Source organism: Equus quagga, chromosome 7, assembly GCF_021613505.1.
Source record: "Equus quagga isolate Etosha38 chromosome 7, UCLA_HA_Equagga_1.0, whole genome shotgun sequence".
Classification (NCBI taxonomy): Eukaryota; Metazoa; Chordata; class Mammalia; order Perissodactyla; family Equidae; genus Equus; species Equus quagga.
The window spans coordinates 81,854,789-81,868,407 of NC_060273.1; positions in this window are offsets into that span (position 1 = coordinate 81,854,789).

Below are 13,619 nucleotides of genomic sequence, written 5' to 3' on the forward strand. Positions count from 1 at the left end.
TACCAACATTTGGAATGGTCAGTCTTTTCATTCTAGCCATTCTAATAAATGTGTGGTGGTATCACCTTGTGGTTTTAATTTGAATTTCTCTAAAGACAAATGATACTGAGAATTTTTTATCATGTGCTTATTTGCCATCCATATATCTTCTTTGGAAGAAATGTCTGTTAAGACCTTCGGCCCATTAAAAAAATGAGCCGTTTGCTTTCATCCTCTTGAGTTTTGAGAGTTCTTTTATATTTCGTATACAAGCCTTTTATAAGGTATATGATTTGCAAAGATTTTTCTCTCAGTCTGTGGCTTATCTTTGCATTTTCTTAACAGCATCTTTCAAAGAGCAGAGTTTTAAATCTTATCTTTTTATTTTTATTTATTTATTTTTTTTCTACTTTATCTCCCCAAACTCCCCCCTGTACACAGTTGTATATCTTAGTTGCACGTCTTTCTAGTTGTGGGATGTGGGACACGGCCTCAATGTGGCCTGACGAGCGGTGCCATGTCCGCGCCCAGGATCCGAACCCTGGGCAGCAGAGCTGGCGAACTTAACCACTCGGCCACGGAGCCAGACCCTAGAGTTTTAAATCTTGATGAAATTCAATTGGTCAGTTTTTTTTTTCTTTTATGAATCATACTTTTTGATCTCATATTTAAGAAATCTTTGCCTAGCTCAAGGTCAAAAATATTTTCTCCTAGAAATTTTATGGTTTTTAGGTTTTACATTTAGGTCTATGATCCATCAATAGGTTTTGTTTTTTTTTTTTTGCCATTCCATTTTGTATGTGGGGGGAGGATGTATGGCCCAAACTTCATTTTTTTGCATATGGATAAGCAATTCTTTCAGCCCTATTTGTGGAAAAGACTACACCTTTCCCACTGAATTGCCTGTGCAGATTTACTAAGAATCAGTTGTCTATTTTTGGAGTCTCTACTCTGTTCCATTGATCTATTTGTCCATCTTTATGTCAATATCACACTATCTTGATTACTGTAGTCTTAAAATCGGGTAGTGTTAGCCCTCCAATTTTATTCTTCTTTTTCAAAGTTGTTTTGACTAATCTAGGTCCCTTAATTTTTATATGAATTTTAAAATCAGCTTGTCAATAGTTAACAAAAAAGTTGGCTGGAGTTTTTACCGGAGTGTATTGCATCTACAGAACAATTTGGAGAGAACTGGCGACTTAACAATATTGAGTCTTCTGACCCAGGAACAAAGTATGTTTCTCCATTTATTTAGGTTTTCTTTAATTTGTCCCAGCAAGGTTTTGTAGTTTTCAATCTATGGATCTTGCATATATTTTGTTCTATTCATCCCTAAGTATCCAATAACTTTTGGTGCTATTGTAAACGGTATTTTTAAAAATTTTATTTCAGTTGTTTCTTACTATAAATGGAAACACAATTGATTATTGTATGCTGATCTTGTATCCTGTAACCTTGCCAAAATCACTTATTAGTTCTAGTAGCTTTTTGTAGATTCCATCTGTTTTTTATAGAGATGATTATGTCATTGATCGATATGAACACTTTTACTTCTTTCTCTCTAAATTGGATAACTTTTTTTGACTTATTACACTGACTAGAACCTTCAGTATAATGTTAAATAAAAGTGATCAGAGTGGACATCCTGTCTGGTTCTTGAACTTAGGGAGGGAAAGCCACTCAGTCTTTCACTCTTAAGTATGATATTAGATGTAGGCCTTTTGTTAGATGCCCGTTATCAGAGTGAGGAAGCCCTCTACTGTTCCTGGGTTGCTGAGAGTTTTTTCTAAAATCAGGAATGGATGTTGGATTGTTAAATGCCTTTTCTGCATCTATTGGTATGGTGAGATATATATACAGTTTGTTAATGTACTGAATTATGTTGACTGATTTTCAAATGTTAAGCCGACCTTGCATATCTGGGATAAATCCCCTTTAGTCATGAGGTGTTACCCTTTTTAAAGATTGTTGGATTCTATGTGCTAAAATTTTGTTTAGAATTTTTGCATCTATCTTCATGGGGGCTATTGGTCTGTTGTTTTCTTGTAATGAGTTTTTCTGTTATGGTATTAGAGTAATGCTAGCCTCATAAAATGAACTGGCTTCTCCTTGGGTGTGGTCTGTTCTTGGGAGGTTATCCTGAGAAAAAGGCCCAGAAAGACCCTGGAAGATCCTCAGGGCTGTTCTGGCAGGTGATTTGAGTGTTCTAGTTACCAGGAGGCTGATATAGAAGAGTTCTGGGTATGCATTTTCCCTTGGTTCCTCAACAATTCCTCATTGCATTGTGGAGAGCATTGTAGGCAGGGCTCTTTAAATCAGTTAGCATAGGGCTGGGCCCATTTTGCCCAGGACTCAGGCACACCACTTCCCTGAAGCCTTCTGGAGTCCTGGCTAGCTATCATCTGCAATCTCTGCCCTCTATGAATCTAACCCCTCTCCCTGCTAGAAACCTTCCTGTGTGAATCATCCTGGCGAAAACCCTCCCCAGTGACTTTTCAACTTCTCTTTGCTACCACCTCCTTCCCAACAGCATTTAGACATGCACGAGGCTCTCTTCTGAAAGACCAACAACAAAACAAAAGCTCTCCCCAGTCCTGATCCCTAACCACCCTTGCTCCTTCTCTCCTTTCACAGCCCAACTTCCAGAAAGAGTTGAACGCCGTCATTCTGTCCCTATGTCCCATTCACTCCCCAACAAACAGGAATCTGACCCTCATCCTCACCACTCCTGCCAAGGTCACCAAAAAACTCCTTGCTGCCAGTCACTCAGGAGCCCTTCTCTGCTTGACTGTTCGCGGCTGTTGGCATTGTTGTCTGTATCCCCATCTTGATTCCTCTTCTGTTGATGTCTCTAACAGCCTGGCCCTCCTCCTGCCTTTCTGGCTTTTGCTTCTTCCACAGACTCCTAGATATTGGTGCTCCCCTGAGATTTATTCTCTCTTCTCATTCCTCAGACTGATCACCAAATTCCAGATGCTTACCCCATTGGCACAAGCAGCCACGTATATTTGCTCTGATGGTGCACTGGGTGACTCCAGAGAGCACCATTCACATTGTGGTCACTCTGAAGGGCAATGCCCAGATGTGAGTTATGCAGAGCCTGGCCGTATGTGGTCGCCCTGCTTGTACCTACTCCAAACATACCTTGACACCCTACAGAGCAATAGTCTATTACATCTCTTGATATAAGGCTTTTGAAAGCTGAATCACCCCTTACTCATCTCTGAAGGGCCTGGTACACAGTAGATGATCTTTAAGGGTTTGTTGAACGGATGAACTCACGACCCAATCCCAGCCAGTGTAGATTTTTCCATTGAGAAGGGCCGCCATGCCATCAGTGTGCAGTCGTACTTCCTTTGGATGACGTGTCCGTTTGGACTGGAGGAAGGGGACTGTTTGCTAACCCTCTCCTCAGCAGACATTACCATTCTTTGACCCTGTGCATCCTACTCTGCCTCTCTGAGCCTCAGTTTGCTCATCTAGAAAATAACAGGGTCTACTTGCAGACTGTGGTGAGGTTACCAAAGGAAAGGTATGGAAAGCTCCCCTGTGTTCTGTCCCCTCCCCTCACCCCAGGACACTCAGAACAAAACCTCTGGCTAAAGAATACCCCAGGAAAAAATTGTTTTACTGATCATGAAAGGACATCTAAAGAGGAAAGGGAGCCAAAAACTTGGAGGTATAAGCTGCCTGACCTCTGCTAGCCCTGAATTTCAAATCCACTCCTGTTGTTAGTGTCATTTACTCACTCATCCATTCATTTAATAAACATTGAGTTTTTGCTACTGCCCAGTGCTGTGGCAGGCACTGTGGAGACAAGGATCACTTGTAAGACAGATACGGTCCTTGTCCTCATGACACTGCTTTACCACACTTGGAAATGTCTGGGTTTACTTAGGTGTGTACTTGCTAATGGAGGAAAAACAAGCTGATGTGACAAAGAGTAAGAGAGCGAAGGTGTGGAGAGGAGAGAGATGGCCCTTTAGATAGAGTGTTCAAGGAAGGCCCCTCTGAGGAGGTGGCATATGAGTTGAGTGTTAAAGAATGAGATTGGAGGGTGCGGAGATCTCTGCGAAAGACCTAGAAAGGGCATACTTGAGGAACCGGTGAAGGCAACGTGGTTGCAACAAAACCAGGAAAGAAGACAGGGGCACCAGGTACCATCAGAAAGACAGGCAGGCACCAGATCATCCTGGGAATAGGGTCTGGGTTGGCTTCTAAGAATGAGAGGTGGTCTTTCAGAGTGCTGAGCAGGAATCCATGTAATCTGCTTCGGGGTTTACAAAGATGAGGGATTTCCTACTGTCCCAGGCATTTGCCCACCAGGGGGAGCACCTGGAACGCAGCCACTGAGTCCTTCCCTCTCTGGGGCCTGTCTCATTCCTAAACCCAGGCTCCAGGCTCGAAAGCCAGGGCTCAGCTCAGGGTCAGGGAATGGATTGGAGGGGAATGACTGTTGGCAATTACTTTGGCAACTGCTTACTGAGACTGCTGCGTACCTGGCCTGCGTGAGGCCCATGATTACAGCATAAGGTCCCAGGCCTCCATCAGGTATATACCATTAATATAGGCCCATTTGTGGATGGCAACTTGGCAATCACAATTTTAAATGTGTATGCCACTCAGCCCAGCAATTCTGCTTCTGGGAATTTAGCCTCAAGAAATACTTGTCTGTGTTCACAAAGAGGCTTGTGCCAAGATGTTCATTGGAGCACTATTTTGTAAACTAGTGAACAAACCAGAAACAACTTCAATGTTCAGTCCTACCAGGGGAATGGTAAGATAAACCATGGTTCACGTCTTTGTGGGGAGCTATTATAAATAGTGAGAGCTCTCCAGACGCTGTCGTGAGAACACATCCCAGACACACCGCAAAGGTTCCCCAAAGCTGGTCTAGAGCAGTCCCATCAGATCAAACAAAACACAGCCATGACCCAAATAAGGCTCTCTATTTTTATTTACCTTTATACGTAAATTTATAGAAAGAGGACTAGAAAGAGGCACAGCGAACTTTTAAGAAAATAGCTGTTAGCGCTGGGGAGGGGTCTGGACTGGTAGGTAGGATTAGGTCAATGGTGGCTTTCATTACCTGCACTGGTTTTAACTTTTCATGTGGTTTTTGTTTCATACAAAACGTATACAAAAAAACCAATTAATGAAAAGTTTGAGCTTGACGTCACACAGCTAGGAAGCGAGGGAGCTGGGCTTCAACCCAGGTTGAGAAAGCACAGCTTCTAGTATAAGGCTGTTCCACTCTCCCCAGTCACTCGCTCAACAAACCTTTATCGAAGGTCTTCCGTGGACCGGGCGGTGCTGGGCACTGGGAAACAGCAAAGAACAAAATGGAAGATCACCGTCTAGTGGAGTTTACCAGTTGTTTGAAATATTTAAAAGCAAGACAGGCAGACAGACAGATGCTACAGGTGACTCCTCCTCTTTCTTGAGAGTTTAAACTTTGGTTCCCTGCCTGAATAATTGTGCCTGTCTATTCATCTGCAAAATGGAGCAACATTACCCACGTCACGGAGTTGCTCTGGCCATTAAATGAAGTGAATGTTTAATCCAGAGCTTGGCACTGTGGCGTGTGCTCCATAAACGGGGACATTCTCATCATCCTTGAGGTCTCAGTCCCCCTGTTAGCAATTGTGTGGGTAAGGTCTCCATCCAGTTCCTGAATTCTCCACAAGGAAAGCGTAGACGAGGCGGTAGGGTGGGGAAGGAAGAAATGACTAGCCCTACCTCACCCTTGACAGGGAGCTTCTCGTGAGCCATGAGGCTCTAAGGCATTCGGCCTGCGGGTCCTATCCTGGGCCCGGTGCCTGATAATCAATCATTCATTAGTTCACTCACCTCCCCGTACAAAAACCATTCGCTGATCAGGAGCCTTGTGTCCCCAGGGCCCAGCACAGAGATGAAACGATCTGACCTCAGCCCTCGGCAAGCTCACAGGCTGCTCCTGGACCATTTTGTGGAGCGTCCTGGTCTACCAGGGTCTGCTCCGGGACACTCTGAAAAGCTTCTAGGAGGAGAGGATTTCTCGGCGGCCCTGACCTGCTCACCCGGGCCCTCGGCCTTCCCCTCGCGTCGAGGATCCCCCTCCCTTTCCGTGGTTCCGGGTGCAGGAATCAGGCCAGGGAAGTACAAGCTCTGGGGACACCGAGCAGGGCGCGGGCGGGACCCAGTGACGCAGACCGCTCGGAGGCGTGGACTGGAGGCACCCCGCCCCGCCACGTCACTCCATTGGAGTGTTTAGAGGCTACGATCTCAGCCTGTCTCACGGGTCGGCTGTAGCTCAAGCGGTTACTTCGCAACTTCAGAATGCTTCTGGACAACCCATTCCAGGGTTCGAGACCCGCGGGCGCCCTCTGACCCTTTTGTGCCAGACTGCTCGGAATTCTGTATAATTCTTTCTCTTTGAGGATGTTAACATCTGTTCACCATGGCTCTTAATTTTGCCTAACTGCTTAGTTAATCCTTTGATAACATAAGTTGGGGTAGCTTTGATGATCTTGCGAGTGTATGAAGAGGCTCACGCCTGGGCCCGGAGTCGGCCTGGTCCTATAGCAAGACCCACTGACCAGTCTCTGCTGCGAGGTGGGATACGTGACGGCAGAAAAAAACAAAAAACAAAGCGCGCAGCCGGAGACTCACGGTCAAGGTCAGAGCCCGGGACCCGCAGGCTGCGGTGTGGAGCATGGATTTCATCCCAAGAACACCAAGAGAGCCTCTGGAACTTTAATAACAATCGCTCCATGTACTATTATTTTATCCTTAGATTATTTTCTCCGCGTGGACCGCGGTCTACAGCGTCTGCTCGATCAACCACAGCGGGGAGACCGCCCCCTCCTTACCCTGCAGCTGCCCCGAGGTTTTCTTTGGGACCTCTAACGCCCCCGGTTCCTTGTTCGGGACGGTGCCTGCACTGTTTTACTCTGGTGGAACCTTCCTCCGCACGCCTCCCTCCCAATCCAACGGAGCTCTCCCCTCTTACCCTCCTACTACCCCTGACTGGTTTCCTTTAGAGCGCGTGCGCAATTTCCAGACACTTTCCGTGATCTTGTTTAAAGTGGGGCTCCCCTCTAGACTCGGAGCCGTACGGGGGCAGGGACCTGGGACCTGCGCTGCGGCCGCGGCACCTCGCACGGCGCCCGGTACATCGAGCCCGGGCTGACCGGGTTCACGCGCAAAGGAGTACACAAGCACTGTTCCTCCGAAATTCCCATACGTGGAGGTGCAGGCTCAGGACTGGCAGGTCTCCGGGGCTTTAGATACACGTGTTGCCGAAGTTCCCTATTGAAAAGTCGGGTTGATGTGGGGAAGGGGCCTTGGTTCTCAGCGGGGGAAATGGTGCGGCCCTAGGGAGGCCGCGACTGCGCGCCCGGAGACCGGGGGATGAGGGCCGGCGGCAGTGGGATGAGGGCCAGAGGCAGGGGGCATGAGGGACAGAGGGGAGGCCATCCTGGGGGCGCTCTCGGCCTACTTCCCCGACTCCTCCTTTCGGCCCTCGGAGCCCCTGGGGGACCTCGGATCAGCTGTCCAGCCTCGCTGTCCGTCTCTCCTGGCTCTGGTGATGTCCCTCGATCACGCCGCCACGTTGTCTCCTGGTTCCATGTCTGTGCCCGGGCGCTGCCCCCACCGCCTCGCTTACCGCGGCTCAGCCCTCAAGCCTCGGCTCTGCCCCAGCGGCCCTGCGAACGCTGAGCGCGCCTCCCCTTCTGCCTGCTCCCGAGGCAGAGAGAGTCCCCGGGACTGCGCGCCCTTCGGGTGCCCCTCGAGCCGGCGGGTGCTGAGAAGGCCCTCTGAGCTCGTGCACCCCCTCTGCTCCCCACTCGATCGACTGCAGGCTCCCGAAAGGGGGCTGGGAGCGGCGAGCCGCCCTTGGGCAAGCACCTCCATTTGGGGGAAAATGGTCCTGGCGCGGAAACAGGAGCTCCACCCCCACCAGGAGACCTTGAACCTTACAAGGGAGAGGAACTGAGTTAGTGAGGGAAACTGTTGAGCTACACCCAGCTTGAAAGCTGAGATATTAACAGCGATGAGGGGGGATTAAATATGACAATTTGGTCAATCCTCATTTTCTAATTTTCCATAAAGAACACATTATATACTTATTGTAAAACAAAACAAACGACAAACCCTTCCTGCTTTGGTTAGGAGGACACCTCCCACCAGGCATCACTTGAGGATCTTGTTAAAACTTAAGATTCCCAGCCTCGACAGTGGAATCAGGATCATCGGGTGGTGCCCGGGAATCTGCATTTTAAAGAACTCTAGGGTGACTGTTGCATATTTCCTCTCCTCAAACCTCCTCCCCAACTGATGGCCCTGCCTTATGTTTCATAAAATGGGTTCATGTAGACCCAGAATTTCCTGGCCTGCCCACCACCAAAGTCAAACCCTGCCTGCTGTGGTCCTCGACTCTCCGCTTGCCTTCTGTCCATTTCTAGTGGAGAAGCTGTCCGGGAGAGGGCATCACAGGTGACCCCTCCCCCGACTCGGGACCTGGATCCCAGCCCCTAACCTCCTTCTGCGTCTCCAGCCTCTCCTTCTCTATTGAATTATTCCCTTTAGCCTGCAAACTTGCCTTAATGTGGCGCATCTAGGGGAAGTGGATATGGTCTCCCCCTTCAAAACAAAACATGCACAAACAAAAACACCTCCCCCTAACCCATCTCCCCTCCTGATAGCATCCCAGGTTTTTGCCCCTTCATGGCAAAGCATCTCTGTCTCCATTTATTAGCCTTCCATTCTCTTCTCAACCCACTCCAAATGAGCTGCTCTTCTACGAGTCATTAGCCTGTATCAAGGTGAACTCAGGCCAAATCCAAGGGTCCATTCTCTTTCCTTAACTCATTCCACCCCAGCAACTTTAGTGACACTTTCTCCTCTAAGCCTCCGGCCACCACCCTCTCCTCCTTGCCCTCCACCTCGCTTGCCAGTCTTTCCCAGTCTCCTTTGCTGGCTCCTCCTCTGTCAGGCCTCCAAGGAGCGGAGGGCCCACAGTTCCACAGTCTTTTCTGTGACTATCCTACCCCTGCTCTCTCCCTCTGTGACCTCATTCAGGCCCCAGGCATTAGACTGTCTGTAGGGTGATGATTGTCAAATGCATATCTCAAGCCAGGTCTTTTCTGACTTTTAGATTCTAACATTCAATTGCCTACCTGAAATGTCTCAAACATTTCAGACTTGAATTAACCAAACCTCTTGATCCCTTCCCACCCAAACCTGTTCCTCCCTAGTCTTTCCCGTCAGGAAATGGCAGCACCGTGCCCTCCGTTGCTTAAGTCAGAAATTTGGATGCGATCTTTCATTTTTCTTTTTTCCTCACTCCCTCAAATTCAATCCATGAACGAGTCCTTTTGGTTCTACTTCTAAAACGTATCCTTAATTCAATCACTTCTCATCATTGCCACTGCAACCTGGCTCGAATAAATCCTGACTCCATCGCCTTTCACCTAGACTACTTGACAGCCTCCAGATGGGCTCCCTGCTGTCTTTTAGCACCCTCCAGCTCATTCTTTGCACAGCAGAGTGATCTTCCCTTTCAGTTTTCTATTACGAAAAAAGCAAGGAAACGCTTAAAACTCCCAGGGTCACATTAGAAGGATACAGAAGCTGGCTGGTCCAGATGGGCATGCAGAGATGACCTGGGCCCACTTGAATCCCTGAATCTGAATCTCAGAGGATGGTTGGAGACACACCCCATCTTTAATGCTAGAGCCTCAGGTGGGAAACAACTGGATGCTGAAAAATGCATATATTTGGCAGAAGATGAAGTGGAGACAGCACTTTTCTTGCTTAAGTGCAGCTCTAAGGGGCTGCCTTCATTGGCTGTTGGTGTGTAGCCCTTGAGGTTTCCTTTGTTTCAGACCTGAAACAGCATCAGGGCAACACAGATTCTCTTCTCTGTGAGGAGCTTGTCCCTTACCTATCAAGAGCCTCCTGGGGGCCAGCCTGGTGGCGCAGCGGTTAAGTTCCCACGTTCCACTTCACGGTGGCCCAGGGTTCGCCAGTTGGGATCCTGGGTGCAGACATGGCACTGCTTGGCATGCCATGCTGTGGTAGGTGTCCCACATATAAAAGTAGAGGAAGATGGGCACAATGTTAGCTCAGGGCCAGTCTTCCTCAGCAAAAAGAGGAGGATTGGCAGCAGATGTTAGCTCAGGGCTAATCTTCCTAAAGAAAAAAAAAAAAGAGCCTCCTGGGTGGGGCTGCACCCTGCTGCATGTATGGCCAGTCTTGCTGGTGTCCTGGTTTTTAAGGACCAGGGCCTTTTCATCCAGGGCCAGGCAGAACAGCTGGGCTTTGAATAGCCTCCTGTGACCTCCCCAGAGCCCCGGTGTGGGAGCTGGAGGGCTGGGCCTGTTCTCTCAGAAAGGGGAAGGGCCCACTTATTATGCCCCCGGTGGCCGCCCCCAGTGGCCCAGGGCCCTTGTTCTCTCCTGCTTCTTCCACTCTCCTCTGTAACTGAACCCCCGCTCTTCAGCGGCCGGGGGTACTCCAGCTCAAAGAGGCACAACCATTTTCGGCTCTGTGTTTATTTTAGAAGGAGATCATTCAGAACTGTCCCAAAGACCCCTGTCTAGAAGCCAGTAGTCCTGGGGATGAAGGAATATGTCCTTGAAAAGGATACCTGGTGACCTTGTGGGGATGGAGATCCTGCCGCCTGACCTCGGGGGCGGGCATGGGGTTGGTGGGATGGCATATCTTCAGGGTAGGGAAGGAAGAGGACCCTGCCAATCCTGAGAGCTGAATCAGTGAGTTCAAGCTGTCCCTTCCATCTTTCTCTTGCTTTTTTATCCTCATTGTGTCCCCAATGACAAGCACTGCGCTTGGCATGGAGTAGGGCCCAATGAAGAGATGGTGAGTAAATGAATAAGGTATAAATGACTCACAGGGCAGTTGTCCCATGAACAGGACACTCAGAGCCCGAAAGCTCTTCTTTCTTTAACATTCCTGGGGCTTGTGTGGATGGGTGGGGGGGAGGCACACAGAGTCAGTGTGGGCTAAGCTAACAGACACTGACTAGCAGACACTGGTGAATTCTTCACATCACAAACAGCAACGCGCTTTGGGTTCTTTAACCGAGTGCCTCCACCCACAGTTTTGCAGGAACACAGGTAATTGGTAAAGCAGCCTTGCCCCCTACATTCACCCCCACCTGGCATGTGAGGATTTCTTTGAGCCTCAGTTTATTCATCTACAAAATTGGGGGTTTACAGATAATATTACCTACCTCATAGGTGAGAAAATATTAATTGTAAAGAGACCATTAACTATACACATTAATTAACCTTACATACAGTTAAAAACAAGAAAATAGGCCCCAAATGGAGTCACTTATACTAAGCCCCATGTCACCAAACAGACTTAATTACAGTTTTGGCCTTTCCTGGAAATGCAATCTTGAACAGTCAATCAGGAGTCACCAGGTCAGCACTAGTGAGGTCGTCTGCCTGATAGACCCCTGCCATCCCCTAAAGGAAAGGGACCTTGCCACAACTAACCCACTTTTTCTTGTCTAACTTCCTTGTTCCCGCTCCCTTCTGCCTATAAGTCTTTCATTTGGTACAGCTCCTTAGAGCTCTTTCTATCTGCTAGATTGGATGCTGCCCGATTCACAAATCATTGAATAAAGCCAATAAGATCTTAAAATTCACTCAGTTGAATTTTATTTTTTTAAAAGTTTGCATGTTAGCTAACATACCATTAACTAACACAAGAAATGGTACTACCGCTTCTCCTCCCAGCCCCGGTTCCCAGCACCGTGCCATTCAATACATATTTATTGAAAGAATCGATGAATGAATGTTCAGAATGCTAATCCCACTCCCTCTTTTCAGAGGCCGGGGAGATCCCACTGCTTTCCAGAAATGGGTGTTTAAACTCCAGAAACTCATGCATTAAATTGAGAAAAAACCCCAACGAACTCTGCATTGCATCTCCCTGGCAGCTGTTGGTGAACCAATAAATAGACATCTGGAGAGAGGGCTGAGCCACATCTCATTAAAATCACAAAGTCAATGGCTTCCCTTCAAAAATGTTCTTTTCCTATTTGCATAATGATACCAAAGTTGCTGCCCTTGACCTTGTCAGGAAGCTGAGAATCCAGGCTGGGCTCCAGATGTGGCTGGCAGGACCCTCCTCTGCTTCCTGCTCAACCTGACCTGGCTTCTGGGGAAACAAAGCTTTGCCTTTGGAATGCAAAGCAGAGACTGAGAGAGCCAGATCCCCTTTTTCTGCTGGCTCTGTCCCAGCAGATGTGGCCCATTTCTGTAACAGGGGTCTTTAACCTGTACCCTGCATCAGAATCACCAGAGAGCCTTGTTAAAACTGCAGGCTCCCCCATGAGTTTCTCATCCAATAGGTTGGAGCTGGGCCCCCCTCCCCCGCCCCCAAATTTTCGTTTTTCACAAGTTCCCAGGTGACGCTGCCGGTCCCAGGACTATACTTTGAGAAACATTGGTCTAGCTAGGGCAGTTCTTCCAAATCTGCTGGGACACTTATCACTCAAAGTATGGCCCCTGGACCAGCAGCATCCATGTCACCTGAAAACTTGCTTGAAATGCAAACTCTGAGGCTCCATCTCAGACCTATTGAATCAGAATCTTCATTTTAACAAGTCTGAGAAGCACTGAGCTGAGCTGCATGGGGGTGGTGTTCACTATGCTAATTCCTGGGCTTCACCCTGGCCCAACTGAAACACAATCTCCCAGGGTAGAGCCTAGGGATCTGCATGTGTAACAAGGTCTCTAGGGGGTTCTTACACATGGCTGTGTGGGAGAACCACTGCTCCGCGCGTCAAAATCACCCAAGGAGGTTTTGAAACTACTGAGGCCCCAGTTCCCTTATGACCAATTAAAATCAGAGCCTCTGGCACTGAAGTCCAGATTTCAGAATTTTAAGAAGCCCCCTGAGGATTCTAACATCCTCAGTACTGCTAACACACAGCAGCAGTACTGAGCACCACTGACTGCTCTGCATGTCGTTGCTGAATGCATGCCTTCCCCTTGGCTACTAAGAATCCCGGCTCCATCACTTATTTAACGATGCCTCCTTGCATAAATTATACAACCTCTCTGGGCCTCAGTTCCCCTAGCTGTAAACTGGAACAATGATAAGATAACAAATGAGAATGTGAGTGTAAAATACCTAGCGTGAGGTTTTGTACAAGGCCTTCAGGGAGAAGGGGCCTTTTCTCCTCCTGAGAAGAAGATTATGATGATTGGCACTAGAGGGTGGGGCTGGAGGAGCTCCACAGCCCTTTGTGATCCACTCTCAGCAGCCAGCCCTTGGCTGCTATAGGACAGAAATGTGAAGACTTAAGTGTGTTAAAATGCAAAGGAGGCACTTGTTCCCTGAAGGCCCTGTGAAAGCTCACAGGTTCAGCTGATGGGCATCACAGTTTGTCAGCCAAATGTAGTCCCACTGTGCATGTGGAAGCCTTTAGGGTGACAGCTAGACCACCAGGGAGGATGCCCAGGAACGCACGTGGAAGAGAGGTGCAGCCAATCCAAGGGAGTCCCACACCCCAGCTCTCAGCAGGTCTTTTGCAGGTGTGGGACAGTTCTAGGGTGGGGAGTCTCCCCGCTTCCTGAAGGAAGGGCCTTCACCTGCACAGCAGGGCCTTGCAGGGCCTG